Source organism: Brassica rapa, chromosome A02, assembly GCF_000309985.2.
Source record: "Brassica rapa cultivar Chiifu-401-42 chromosome A02, CAAS_Brap_v3.01, whole genome shotgun sequence".
Lineage (NCBI taxonomy): Eukaryota > Viridiplantae > Streptophyta > Magnoliopsida > Brassicales > Brassicaceae > Brassica > Brassica rapa.
In genome coordinates, this window is record NC_024796.2 from 25,312,467 (window position 1) to 25,327,916 (window position 15,450).

At 34.2% G+C, this 15,450-nt stretch overlaps 1 pseudogene; it reads right to left on the minus strand.

Moving 5' to 3' along the window:
* Nucleotides 1-149: 149 nt before the first annotated feature.
* LOC117131714 lies at nt 150-14,230 on the minus strand (annotated as a pseudogene).
* Between the last annotated feature and the right edge of the window lie 1,220 nt (nt 14,231-15,450).

Genomic DNA, 15,450 nt, shown 5'->3' on the forward strand with positions numbered 1-15,450 from the left:
TTTAGTTGTAAACCAATTATTACTTAATAAAAAGTTTGTACCTGTCTAAACGTAATCCAATGATGATTTTTGAATCTGTGTAGTGGTTATATAAATCACTTCCTTGGATGAGGCAAATGCGGCCAACAACATCTGTAGGAATAATTTGGTTGTTTGGAAAAAAATTAGGATTTATTTTTGTGTGAGAGAGTTTTTGTTTTTTTTTTACCTGGTAGGAAGTTGGTTTCACTTGCTAAGCTGATCAACTGGGTGTAGCGTTGTGGCCGGAATATGTATGAAGGAATCGGTGCAATGTTTTCTTGAATCAGTGTAATAGTTGTTGTTTCTTTGATATTGATTATGTATGGTTGATCGGTAAGCCTGTAACGTTGGTTATTGGGGAGGAGATTAAAATATCTAATGTGATAAATTTTTCCTTCTTCGAAGCGTTGGTACATTGTGTCAGACGTAGAAATAGGTACCTTCCCCTCCATTTTTTGTTCCTGTTTAGTGGTTAGAAGCAATCATTTGAAATATAGTTGGAATAATTAAAAATATGAATTTTAGACAAACCTGGATGTCAAGACATATGAAAGTTGTCCCTAGGAAAGCATCTTTATTTTTGTGATTTGTGATGGGCCAGACCCTAAGGATCCTAACGATTATTGGATGAGGTTCGAGGGTGTTGTCCTAATTGCTTTGATCTTGTGGTGCATGTGCTACATAGATAAGAATGAGAATTAGTATTTTTTTGGCAATTTTGTTTAAATTTTTTTTTTGAAGTGAACATAGTTAGGGTGTGTTTTTTTTTTAAGTATTGTCATGGTTTTTTTTAAAGTTTAAGTAGGCTGGGCCATAATTATAGGTGGTAGTAGTAAATTTGTTGGGTGGGTTTGATAGTAGAATTTAGTTTTTTATAGAAATTTACAGGGACTGTGTGTGAAATGAGGGGGTTTTGTTATCTTGGGCGTACTATTTTAAGATCAAAGGGAACTTAGGCGGTTTGCACATTGTTATAGAAAACAGTTGAAATAAAAAATTGTCTGAAATAATAGAAAATGCAAAAGAAAATAGTTTGAAAGTTGAAATAAGTAATGGGATGGGCTGGAAAATTTTTTAATCTGGCCCAACAGCAAAGAGACGGAGACAGCAATTTCGTGAGCGAAACCGGTTAACGGGCTGGGCTGCAATTACGATTTGTTGGTCTGGGTTACCAGTGACGTGGCAGAATGAATGGCTGAGAATATTTTGCCTATGTGGCATCCTTTATAACATCCAAAATTAGTAGCTTTTATATAGTGGGATGTTAGAATACTGGAAATAACAAATGTCATGTAAAAGTCAAAATAGACCATGTTATGTGAAACAAAAAAAAATGGCAGAAGTGCTTACTCCTAAGTGGGTTAGTTTCTTTGTCCATTAAATCTGATTTGTTAGTCTCAGCATCATTTGAATCATTATTTTTTTACAGAAATTGCATTTTTTCTTCTTCTAAAAACCAATGAATTCAGTAAATAAACATACAAAAATAAGAAGTAATCCATAGTTAGTGAATATAATTCCAGCGGTCGTTCTAAAGATTTATATCCCAAACACTATTATAAGATTTTTTTTGTAATTTCTAACAAAAATAACAAAACAAAATATACTTACACTTACAAATGCTCATACAAATAATAGTTGTTTTACATTATTTTTTTAATTTGTAATCTCGGGGCCCGTAGAATGGGTAATCCCTAGTGTAAAAGAAAACTACTTGTTCTAGACGGGCGACCCTTGTTTATATTTCTAGAATAACTTTTTTTTTTGGTAAACGGCACGAGACCTGAGTCTCCTACACTTTATTTCAAAATAAATCAACAACTACAGGTAAACCCGCCGAGTTCTAGACATCCCATTACAATCCTCCAACAAAACAGGAGCAACATGCTCTGGAGCCGACTCAAAATAGTGTAAACCAAACGGTAAAGAAAACGCATAGTTAGCTAATTCATCTGCTAGACGATTAGCCTCCCTATACACGTGAGAAAATTTGACTAACCAGTCTCTTGAAACAAAGCCATAGCACAAACGTACTAGGAAGGACAAAGGGTGTGCATCATGAATCCCTGTCTGAAGAAAGCCCACCACACTTTCAGAATCTACTTCAACCTCCAGCTGCCGAATACCACGGTCCCATGCTATGCACATGCCATAGTACACACCCCACAATTCTGCTAACGGAGCAGAGCAAATACCAATATTAACCGCAAAGCCCCCTTCCCACGTCCCGTACTCGCCCCGCACAACCCCTCCCGCAGTAGCCAGACCAGGATTACCTCGAGCTGCTCCATCCGTATTTAGTTTATACCAGCCACTCTCAGGACACTTCCATGCTATCTGCTTCTCTACCCGACCCCCAGCAACTGATCTCTTACTTAGGATCTTGTTCGCGTCCATCACTTCTCGGGCTTTATCTCTAACATACTGCACTCTATCTCGACATTTCCCTATATCACCGAAAACATACCCACATCTCCATTTCCAACACCACCACACCGTAACTGCAAAGATTGTTGGCCACTGGCTCCCATTACCTGACCTATCACTCGCGAGATTGTCATAGAGCCACTCTAGAAGAGGTAGGCTGAAGAAGCGATGCTGTCTACTCGGCATAACACTTTTCGTCCATAATCCTGCTGCTGCCGGGCAATCTCGAAGCACATGGAGGATAGTTTCATCTCCATTTTACACAAGCTGCACACTCCATTATCACTCAAGTGTCTACGCTTCCTCTCCATATTTGTCATGATAACCTGATGAGACACCAACCATAGGAAGACACGGACTCGTTCAGGAGCCACTAGGCGCCACACGCGATTATACAGAGCTTCCATATTCGGTCTTGGTACTCTATCTCTAGTCAAAAAGGCATATGCAGACTTAACCGAGAATAGACCATCCTTACTCTCCCCCACGACATTCTATCACGGGCCCCAGTAACATCATCAATAACCATTGCAGCCAATCTTAACCGGTCATGTATTGATGTATATGGTTCGATAACTTGAGTTACCCAGCCAGTTCCACTCTGTCATAAATCCCGAGCCCTTGCCTCTAGTATCAGCTCCGGTATGTGCACCATACTCAAGTTCTGCAGAGGTTCGTCTAACAACCATTTGTCTTTCCAAAACCGGACCCTGCGCCCATTCCCTAAGATCCAACGCGTCCCCGGAACAATCACATCTCTGATACCCACCGCTATGCTTCTCCAAGTCGGTGACCAAGTCCCCTGACCTATCAGCCATGTTGGATCATATAACTCACCTACTTTAAATTTTTTCCTCAGGATCTTGACCCACAAAGCATCCTCCGTAGTCAACAATCTCCATCCAAGTTTTGCTAGTAAAGCAATATTCATCTCCTTTGCCAACCTAATGCCAAGTCCCCCTTCTCTTTTAGGCTTACAAATTGCGTCCCAAGACACCAAGTGTTGCTTTCTGTTCCCTTCACTACTTCCCCATATAAAGCCTCTAGCGATCTTATCCAGTTGGTTTAAAGTTGATATCGGCAGTGATATAGTGCTCATCGTATGAACCGAAATAGATGTGAGAACAGATTTGGTGAGCGTTATCCTTCCTGCCAAACTCAAAAATCTACTCTTCCATCCAGCGAGCTTAGATGAAATCTTCTCAATCACTTCCCCAAACGTCTCCTTATTAATTCTTTTCTGGAGAACTGGCATACCAAGGTACTTACCCAATTCCTTCGTTCCTTTAATACCACTTTCATTGCTTATCGAATTGGCTAGATCCCGGTGAATATTCTCAGAGAAAAAGATTACAGATTTTTCCAGATTAACTTTCTGCCCCGAAGCCCCACAAAACCTCTCTAGGACCTTGCGTATTACTCGAATCTGCGCTATCGAAGCCTCTGCAAATAGGATCAGATCATCTGCGAAACAAACATGAGATAAAGATGGTCCACCCCTAGATAATCTGATCGGCTTCCACTCCTTATTAGCTACTGCGAACTCAATCTGATGGCACAGTCTCTCCATGCATAACACAAATAGGTATGGGGATAGGGGATCACCTTGTCGGAGTCCACGCTGAGGCGTAAATGATTCTGTCCTTTCTCCATTCCACAACAGGCTCATTCCAGGATTCGTAACACATTCCATGATCCATTTAATCCAAATCTGAGGTAGGTGTGCTGCATTGAGTGTATCTTCCAAGAAATCCCACCTGATTCTGTCATAAGCCTTCTCAAGATCCAGTTTAAGAAGCATCCAGCCTCTTCGCCCTTTCTTCCTCCTCATTGAGTGAACTGCTTCCTGGATGATAACAATATTATCCTGACTCAGACGACCAGGAATAAAGCTTGCTTGTGCAGGTCCTATAAGTTTAGGCATCAGATGCTTCAGTCTCAGCACCATCATCTTTGTTATGATCTTGAAAAGAACATTACATAAGCTTATAGGCCGGAACTGCATAATTTTTTCTGGCTTGAGGACCTTCGGTATAAGAACCAGCATGGCATCATTCATGCCCTCTGCGAGAATTCCCGTTTCAAAAAACTTCAGCCCAAATCTAGTCACAGACTCACCCACCACGTCCCAGGATTCTTGGTAAAAGATAGGTTGGTAGCCATCCGGACCTGAGGCCTTGTATTTACCCATCGATCTCACAGACCTCTCCACATCTACTCCCGAGAACTGTTTATTCAAACTCACCAACTCCTCCCGTGTAAAATCAGTGAAGCCTTGCTGAGGGAGCTTCTCTGTAACAAGATTGAGGTCCTCAGTCGAATACAGTCTCTTATAATATTTTGTAGCTAGCTTTTCCAGTTCCTCGGACTGATCCACCCAGCGGCCATCCTCATCCTTTAGCATCTCTATCTTATTTCTCTTCCGCCGTACTACTGTAGTTGTGTGATAGTACTTTGTGTTCCTGTCGCCCAGGACTATCCATTTTTCACGCGATTTTTGATACCACAAAACCTCCTCCTGCTCGAGGACCACATCAAACTCTTTCTGCAGTACCGCTTCCTTCAAGAGTAAATCATCACATGGGTTTCTCTCCAACTGCTCCTGAATCTCTTTAATATCTCCTAAAAGCTTTTCTTTTCGTTGAATAACATCTCCAAATATCTCCTTATTCCATTTTTTAAGTTTGGATTTTAGAGATACCAATGCCTCCGGAGTACTCAGTTCACCATTCCAAGATGTCGAGAGTAGCTCTTTAAAGCCTTCATGCTTGAGCCACGCGGCTTCAAACCTAAACGGTCGCCTCTTTGGGTTCCCCCTCTGCTCAGGTTCTAGTTGCAGGTAGAGTGGTGCGTGGTCTGATGCCAGGAACGGGAGATGTGAAACCGCTGCCTCCTGCCACCTTACTCGCGCATGGGCGTTACATAAGACCCTATCCAAACGCTTCGCCACAAAGTTCTGCGTCTCCTTTCCTCTTTTCCATGTGAATTTATTCCCCTTAAATCCCATGTCCACCAATGCAAGCTCATTAATCCATTCCCCAAATGCCAGAGAATCTGGTGAAAGCCTACCATTACCTCCAGTTCTTTCATCCAATCTCAAGATAGTGTTAAAGTCTCCACCAACCAACACCGGTTCATCAATATTCTCCAATACTCTTTTAAGCTGCCCCCAAAGCCCACTACGACGACTTACTGTAGGAGCAGCATAAACAGCGAGGAGATGAATGCTCTCCGTCCCAATCACCACCCTAGCGTGAACAAACTGATCCGACGATTCCAATACCGTAAGAGCTCCCGCCTGATCTCTCCACAATAGCCAAATTCCACCACTTTGACCAGTGGCATCAACCCGAAAAGAATTATCAAATCCCAAATTCTGACATATCTTTCTCGCTTTTTCTCCACCCGCATGAGTTTCGAATAGCGCCAGGACGTCAGTATTAAACTTCTTCAAAATGTACCGAATCGAGCGTCTGAAATTGGGTTTATTTGCCCCCCGGCAATTCCAGAATAAGCAATTCATCATCATCAATATGTCAAGGTATATACGAATTACCGGAGCCCCCTGTTATGCAAGAGAAAAGATCCCTCCATCTCCCTGCAGGTTCGTCTGTGTATCAGCCATTTTTTGTTCCGCCACGCTGATAGTACTCTCCATGGGATTATCCACCTCTTCATCACGCAGTAGCAGAGTTTTAGATCTAGTCTGACCGTTCTCCACGCTATTTTTGAACACACCCCCAGCTCTCCCTGTCGTAGTATTTTCCACTCTCAGTCTCTTTCCAGATTCTGATAGGCTAATTTCTCCCTTTGTCGGCCCAAACACCAGCCCTCGAACAGGCCTATTGTTCACTTTCTTGGGCTTTCCTCTACTACCCTCAATCAATTTTCTGTTAGCGGCCCACTTCTCCTTATGCGCTCCTTGTGAACTAGTTGAAGTACTAGCTTTCCCGCTAAAGATCAAACCTTCTTTCACTTGCGAGAAACCTTTACCTTTCCTGTTCTGAATATTCATGTCCTGATTCTCCTTATTCCCTTCACCAGTAACCATATCCTCCTTTGCTCCATCCACATTCATAGTCATCTCAAGGCTGCTATACTTGTTCGACAGTGCAATATTCGCGGTCTCCTTGATATTAGAGGTCTCATGAAGGCTCTGCTTAGTTACCTCACCTGGTTCTCGTATCACAATACCCACCTGCCTCGACACTTGCGTTCCTCTTCTCACTCCCTTTACTTGAGTAAACCCATCCTCCTGCGGAGGGATTTGTTTAGGTACCGATGTAGGGAGTACTGACGTCTCCGTCTGTAATGCCATATTAGCCACTCTCTCCGCAATAGTTTTTGGACACCCATGGACTAGATGTCCGTATATTCCACATTTAGAACATATTTCAGATAGCCCTTCATACGCTACAAAGTATCTCTCACCATTAATCAGCACTGTCCCTTTCAATAGCTTTGCTAAGTTGACTTCGACACAAATTCTTGCAAATCTTGCTCTCTCAAAGTTCAGCGTGGTTATGTCTACCCGAACTGGCTTCCCCAAACCCTTAGCAATCCCCATCAGGATCGACCGGTGATAGAAGTTCACTGGGATATTTGTTAGTCTAACCCAGACCGGCGTTGTAGCAATGTCATCTCTTAAGGGATCAAATTCTGGTGACCAAGCCCTCACCATGAGATAACTACCGAAGACTCTCCATGGACCTCCTGTCAGCGCTGCCATATATTCATCCTCCTTTTCGAAACGGACCATGAAAAACTGCCGAGGCAAGTCCATGACGTACATTGCTCCCTTCGGATTCCATAACTCTCGCAACTTCCTACTCAAGGCAGATATCGCAACACTCCTTCCCAGAACCCTAACGATCATGCATTGTTTCCACATCCCATTCATCGCTTCCAGCACCTCTGTCTCAATCGTGATAGACGGTTCACCATCTTCTCCATTAGGGAACTCCACTCGAAGTCTCTCCGTAATAAAGTCATCATCGATCAGTTTCTCCGGAACCGGCATCCCTCCCTCACTCGTCCCCGCTACCTTGGATGCATACGAGGGCACGCAGTCTGGTGGATCCCCTGGTGGTCTTGCTCTCTCTCCCACATCCATCATGGTCGCATCTCGATCTCCTGACTCTGAAACCCTAGTTTCGCCAATCGCCGAAACCCTAACGCCGCTCATCAGCTATAGGCTTACCTATCTCTAAATTTGATTATGATAATTTTGAGTTATTTCTAGAATAACTAACCCTACTTTATATATTTTTAAAATATATAATAGTTTTATTATAAATACGGATTTACCATAATGCGTCTTGTGTAACAGAGTTCCTCTATTTATAGAATAGTATTTTTATATTTTTTTCTAAAATAAAAAAGAAAAAATTATTATAAAAGCATAATGTAGAATAAAAGTCACCGCTATAATAGAATTTTAATATTATAGGAAATATATATAAAAAATGAGTTGGAAAGGATCTTCTAAGAATTTGCTCTGTTTCAACATAAAAGCCGTCGAATATATGACAAATCAATTGGAAAACTTTGAAGGAATAGAATCTTTGACCAATCCGTAATTAGTTTGATTGTGATGACGTCACTTAAGTATTTTACCGTTATAGATGTTATGGTCCTTTTGATTGTTACGTGAAACAGGCCTGCTAATAAGCAATGAGAAAACAAACGGAAAATATTTAAAGACCACAATAAATGTTAACAACGACCAAAAACCTATATAATCACTGAAAGAACTCGAAAATGTAATGTTAGGATTCCTTAGCTTGAATTTACTTGGATTTGAAATCGATTTAAGAACAAGAAGGAATAAGCATAAACTAAAGACACAAAAATTGTTTACCCGGTGCTCACCGCACTTCTCCAATGTGGAGAAGCCGCTATACATCACCGGGGCTGAGCACAGCCAGCAATCAACTAGAGTAACTCAAACTTGAGCTCTCATCGGTCTACAATGGTGGTCTCCTCTCTCTCTCACTCGTCTACATGATCTGTTACAATCTCAGATCAGTTTCTCTCTACTCTAAAGAAAACGACGAAGAAGATAAGGCTTTATATCACAGCCTTTTACATATACTCTCTCACGTGCCTCACGTGACTCGGGTTACACTTAACATAAGTCTAAACCCTCTCCTTCAATCAGTATATTCTCCTCACCAAAGAGACCGTAATATGATATAGGGACACTTCCTACAGAAAACAAAATCCAAAGTTAAATAATTTTCTCCGTCTAATTTTAAATACAAATGGCGTCTAGAGCAACATCCATTCTCATCCTCTTCTTTATGTTATCTTGTGAGTTGTTGTCTTTATATCTAAGAAAAACTACCTGAACTTCTTAAAACGTGCATAAATCTACATTGACTCTAACAGAAATTAGTCAACCATTAACAAGATAAGACAACGTCGTTTTAATATATATATATTTTTTAAAATATGTTCATTTCAGAACTCAAACCCGTGCCGGGATATCCTCTTAAAGGGGTATACTAACAACTAGACTAAATTATTTTTTTGAAATATTATTACAAATTGAAATTTCTCATTATATAAACTACCATTTTTCTTCATCTTATCCAATTTAAAACTTTGGTGATTGACTTATATATATTTTAGTTATCGTTTAATATGTCTAATATTTTGTACAACATATCTTAGTAAAATAAGGTAAAAGGCCTCTTAACATTTTTGAACAAAATATCAAAATATATAATATTAACTTTGAAAAAAAAATCCACTTAAGTTTAAAATTAAAAATAATTTAAATAAGAAAATTGTATAAATAAATTCAAAGTTTTAACCATATTTAAGATCATATAATAATAAAAATATTTATTTATATTTTAGTAGGATATAAGTTTATTAAATATATAATAAATAAAAAACATGTTAATGTATTTATATAAGTAATTGTCACCAAAATTTTAAATTGGATAAGATGAAGAATAATAGTAGTTTATATAATTTCAAATTTGTAATACTATTTAACAAATTACTTTTATCTAGTTGTTAGTGTGCCCATTTAAAAGGGTATCACAGCACGGTTTGAGTTCTGGAATGAACATTTATATATTTTTTAAAAAATAGATATATATATATATATATATATATATATATATATATATATATATATATCAAAACGACGTTGTCTTATCTTGTTAACGATTGACTAATTTCTGTTAGAGTCAATGTAAATTTATGCACGTTTTAAGAACTTCAGGTAGTTTTTCTTAAATTATAATTAAGTTGAGGTCGGTTATGGCACTGACCATTTGTTCGGGTCCTATTTGGCACGACTGAGAGTGTTGGGGTCGAAATTGGCACTTTTCCTCGTATATCAAAACGACGTCGTTTTATCTTATTAACGGTTGACTAACTTCTGTTAGAGTCAATGTAGATTTAGACACGTTTTAAGAAGTTCGGGTAGTTTTTTTGAATTATAATTGAGTTGAAGTCGTATTTGGCACTGATCAATTGTTTGGGTCGTATTTGGCACGACCTAAATTGTTGGGGTCGAAATTGACACTTTTCCCAAGTCTAAACCCTCTCCTTCAATCAGTATATTCTCCTCACCAAAGAGACCGTAATATGATATAGGGACACTTCCTACAGAAAACAAAATCCAAAGTTAAATAATTTTCTCCGTCTAATTTTAAATACAAATGGCGTCTAGAGCAACATCCATTCTCATCCTCTTCTTTATGTTATCTTGTGAGTTGTTGTCTTTATATCTATTTTTACGTGTGTCTTAAAACTAAACTAACTTTGAAACATGTCTAGACATGTTGATCAATTCATTTCATTTTTATCTAGCGAGTCGAAGTCCAACCGTTTAATTTAATCAATATTATAAACGTATATATCTTTTACCAGCCATTTTTTTTAATATTGGTCAACAATATATTTGTAAATACAAATGCTATGCTCTCGTTACCAACTTACCGTCTACAAAACATATTTTTGCACCCATTTTAGCTATCAACATTATCAGCAAAAACAAATGGCGTCTAAAGCGTATTCTCTCTTGTTCATTTCACTAATTTCTACATGCAAGTCTATTTTTCATCTCTTGATCGTCAATTTACATACAAATTCTTTTAAGTTAATTTGGTTTATTGATGTGTTGATATTAGGTATGAGATCAGTGAGCATACCTAAAGCCAAAGCGGCATTCGTAAAGTAGCATGCTGTACTGTAAAGTAGATATAGATTGTTTGATTGCACCGGTTCAATGTCTAGAGTCACGATGTACGTGTCCGCTTATCACCACCCTCAAGCAGACAAAACCTTAACTCAAAACCAGCGGAGACGCCAATAGGGTGGAAGACAGCAAGTGATTGTGAAGATGAGCTCATTTGCGTTTTTGGAAAATTTGTCTGTGAAAATTCAGAGTGTCACTGTTTAGATAGTTAGAAACTTATAGAAAATTGAAGAGTGTTATGTGTATGATGCAGTGCCGGCGGATCTAGAAACTTTTTTAAATTTGGGAACAATATTATAAAAATACTACTCTATATATTAAATATGTAATTAATACTAAAATTTTACATACAATATTATATATTAATCACATATTAACTATTACGATACTTTAAATTACTATACAATACTCTGTTTGTTTCAAAATGTTACATATTCTAGTATTTAATATTCCCTCCGTTTTTTAATAATAGATTTTTTAGAAAATATTCAAAGACCAAAATAAATGTTAATACCGATCAAAGACCTATAAAATCATTAAAAAAACCTCGAAAATAATAAAAATTAAATAATTTTCTCCATCTAATCCTCTATATATTAATTAATGAATACTTTTAATAATTTAACATTATTTTTGATGTGTGATTAACAGAAATGTCATTATTGATATGAAAGTTTCGTAACCATTCTAGGCCCACATATTATAGTAGACATAACTTACTAGCATATTTACAATAAAATGACATTAGACATATTTGTTACATCATAGACTGTTAAACAAAGGAATCGGCCATCAATAACCAGTTAACTTTAGCGGACCAGGCGAAATTTAAATATAAATCAGACCATCGCGTTATTTGTTCGGCGGTCGTGTATCATTTTTTTGGCTGTCATATATCGTTTGTCAAAAAATGACTTATACCTTACTTGACCTGATGTAAAATAAACTTATTTCACCTATACGTATTATGTATATGGCCAGAGCCTTGGTGATTAGACTTACACTCTATAAACTTTCATTTTAATCATTTTTGTTATTCCTCATGTAGAACCTATAATACTCCTTAGTCTGACCATACATTTCTTTGAATGTGTATATATATCTGTATAATGTGATATTTTGGTCTATTATATGTATATCCAGATATATAAGAATATTGTTGTTTCTAACGAATTACCACATGTTTATTTATTTGTTTATATATATATCTGTATGATGTGATATTTTTGGTCTATTATATGTACTAGGTATTTTGCCCGCATATGCAGGCATGATCGTTTTACTAATAATTAGTGATATATATATATATATTATGATTTAAATATCATAACTTATTTTTTATATTCTTAATCATTTTAGTTCTCTTTGATTTTTATTTCGATCTACGTCTTCTTAACACAAAGGAAAGCTATAACTATGAGACCAAAAAAACATAACTACATATCAAATATTCCATACAATAAAGTAAAGTAAGAATGTGAACTTTTGATCTCTCTTAATCTACTTCGTATTTGTGAACCATAAACATGAATTACCTTACCAAAAAAACATTAAAACACACAAAAACCAAATAAGCACAAAATAAATAAAAAGTATATAAAAAATTAAAGTTCGATGATAATTTTGAAGAATTGTTTTTACAGAAAAACGAATTGAGATAATGACAATATTTCATTGGTTTACTTGATCAATATAGACATTGACTTATCTTAATATTTCATAAGTTTACTTTTAATAAAAGAAATAATAGATAATGATAGTTTTATTATTAAAGTTAATTTATGATTAATTATATAAAGATAAATCTAATTATTCATTAAAAATATATTTACTTTTAGCTGTTTTAGAAACTAAACCATTAAAGACATGTTCATAACATGCTTACATAGGCAATTCTCTAAATTTAATATCAAAGCATATTTTCGTATAGATTAAACAGTAATAAAACATACACGTGAAATAACTAAAGTAATTCAGAATACCTAATTCATAATTTCAAATTCCATGTAACAAAACCGATTTACTCCTAGTATTTCGAACTCAAAGAAAGAAGAGAATTATAGAACTCCAACTATAAAAACCAAATATCAAAAGTACGTAAATATAGATGTCAAAAACTATAATCAAGAGAACTTGGAATGAATGAAAAAATTGAAACTATATAGTTTAAAACATCTTACATCATATGAAAATAAGAATTGGTCCTATCTTTTTAAAAATAATTATAACTGTAATTACAATTACAATTAGAAATTTTGAAATAGTTATGTTATTTAAATTAATGATTTAAGATAAAAACTAATAAAAATTATAATTTCAATTAGAAATTTCGAAATATTTAAATTATTTAAATTAATAAATTAATTAGAAATCAAAATATTTATATTATTTAAATTAATAAATTGATGATTTAATCTAAAAACTAATAAGAATATGACAAACAAGAAAAATTAGCTAAAATCATGGAGAATGTAACAAATCAGCAAAATCACTTCATAGATAATAGTATAGATATCCAAATATATAAGAATATTGATGTTTCTAATGAATTACCACATATTTATTTATTTGTTTATATATATATATATATATATATGTGTATTTTTTCACATCATTTATTTGTTTGTATATTTATATTTTCTCCCATATAGATAATATAATACTCCTTAGATGATCAGACATTTAGTTGAATGGTTTGACACATAACATTACCATACATGTGTTTGAATAATTTGAGAACTTTTTATTTCGAATTTTACACAATCGGCGAGTCATCAAACTTGCCATAATTATTTTTAATAAACAATTTCGGTTACTTGCTAATGATGATGTTCTTACTTGGTCAAGAGGTAAATTTAGAGCTTCATTTATATATGTGTATATCCATGTTCTAAAATTTGACCGCCTAGTTGATTTAGCGGCCGAGAAATCGCTATAAGGTGAGTAAGCATGGCGAATTGGAGCTATGCGCTCAGAAAATTGGATTTTAAAAAAACTACAATTTTTTTTACTTATTTGAAATTGTTAATCTAATATAACCTACTTTATATTTGTGAAGTTTTGGTAAAAACAACAAAAAAACGAAGAAAATTGCTATAAAGCCCGTTAAAATCCATAGCCGTCGCGTTTTTTTTACAGTTGCAAAAACATAAATTTAGTTGTATTTTATATTCAAAACTTAATATGTTGTTCTTTATCAAACTTTTTTTAAAAAAAATATCTTACTGAATCTCACTCCACGCAAGGTGCAGATTATTACATAGTCTTAAATACAAATGGCATCTAGCTACATCCATTTTCTTCTCTTCTTTCGCTTTGAATGTGAAACATACCAAATGCAGAATAATTGCAGGCCATTTATAATACATACTAGATTTCCACCCGCACAACCGTGCGGGTATATATTTTCACATTTATATATATAGATATTTGTTATATATAATTATTATATATATTTTTAATGTTATTCACATATTTAAATGTTTGTATAATTATGCCAAATATAATAATTTTATTGTTTTCATGCTGTGAATTAAAATCATCACATATATATGTTGCTTATTATATATTTGTCTTATTGAATTTGCATTTGATTACTAAACTAAATTTTTTAATGCATGAACAGCATATATGAAAACAATTTTGTATTTAATTTATTATAATCATGATCCGTAATTCAAATCGCTAGATTTTTTAGTATTTTTTAATGTTTATTAATTTTATATAATAAATTACTGTATATTAAAAAGTTTAAGATAAGTTAAATTTTTATACATGTATTATATAGTTTACTAATATTAACCCGTTCTACCAACATATTATATTTTTAGCATAAATATTTTATATTTATGCAAATAAAATATGTTAACTTATCAATTTAAAATAATTTTATCATATTTTTTTCAATATAACATTTTTATTTTAAAATGATAGATATTATTATAAAATTGATAAAATAGGATATAATTTTGTTCCTTTAGTACCATTTCATTACTAATTACAAAATTAGTTGAAAATATTTGTATTCAATTTATGACAATTAAGATCTAATTATAATCTTTTTCAAGAGATTTGTTAGAATTTTACTTCTTTATTTAAAAAGATATTATGATTAAAGTAGTTAAAAATATTATGTATATTAGCATTAGTGATATACATTTAATATAAAATTTAAATGATGGTCCAAATAAAAATATCACTCATCAAAAAATCATGATTTTTATTTTATTAGAAAACTAAATTTGAAAAAATTAAAATAAAAATAAATATTTATTTCTAACAAAATCTTTAAAAATTATTAGTAAATGTATTTGTGAAACTAATTAATTTCATTTTATTTAAATTTTCGTTTATAAACAAAAACTATATTCAGTTTCAATTTCTAATTATATTATATGATAATTTAAATTAAAACTAACTAATTTTTGAAAGTAAATTTAATAATATTCTAAGAAGATTTTAAAAAGATTTTGTTAAAACATTTTAAATATATTCATTTGTATTTCAAATAAAATGATAAAGATATTAAAAGATATAATAATAAACTTATGTAAAATATGATATTTTCTAGGAATGGTCCAAACTAAAAAAATCACACATGAAAAGAAGTCATGACTTCTGTTTTAATATATAAGATTGGGCTGTATTTTTATTGTCATTCAATATTATAGTTAGAGAACAAAATAAATATAAATAACAGAAAATCTACACACAGATTTATCTATTTTATTAAAATAAAAGTTATAATATTTTTTGTCATATGTGACTTTTAAGTTGGACCACCC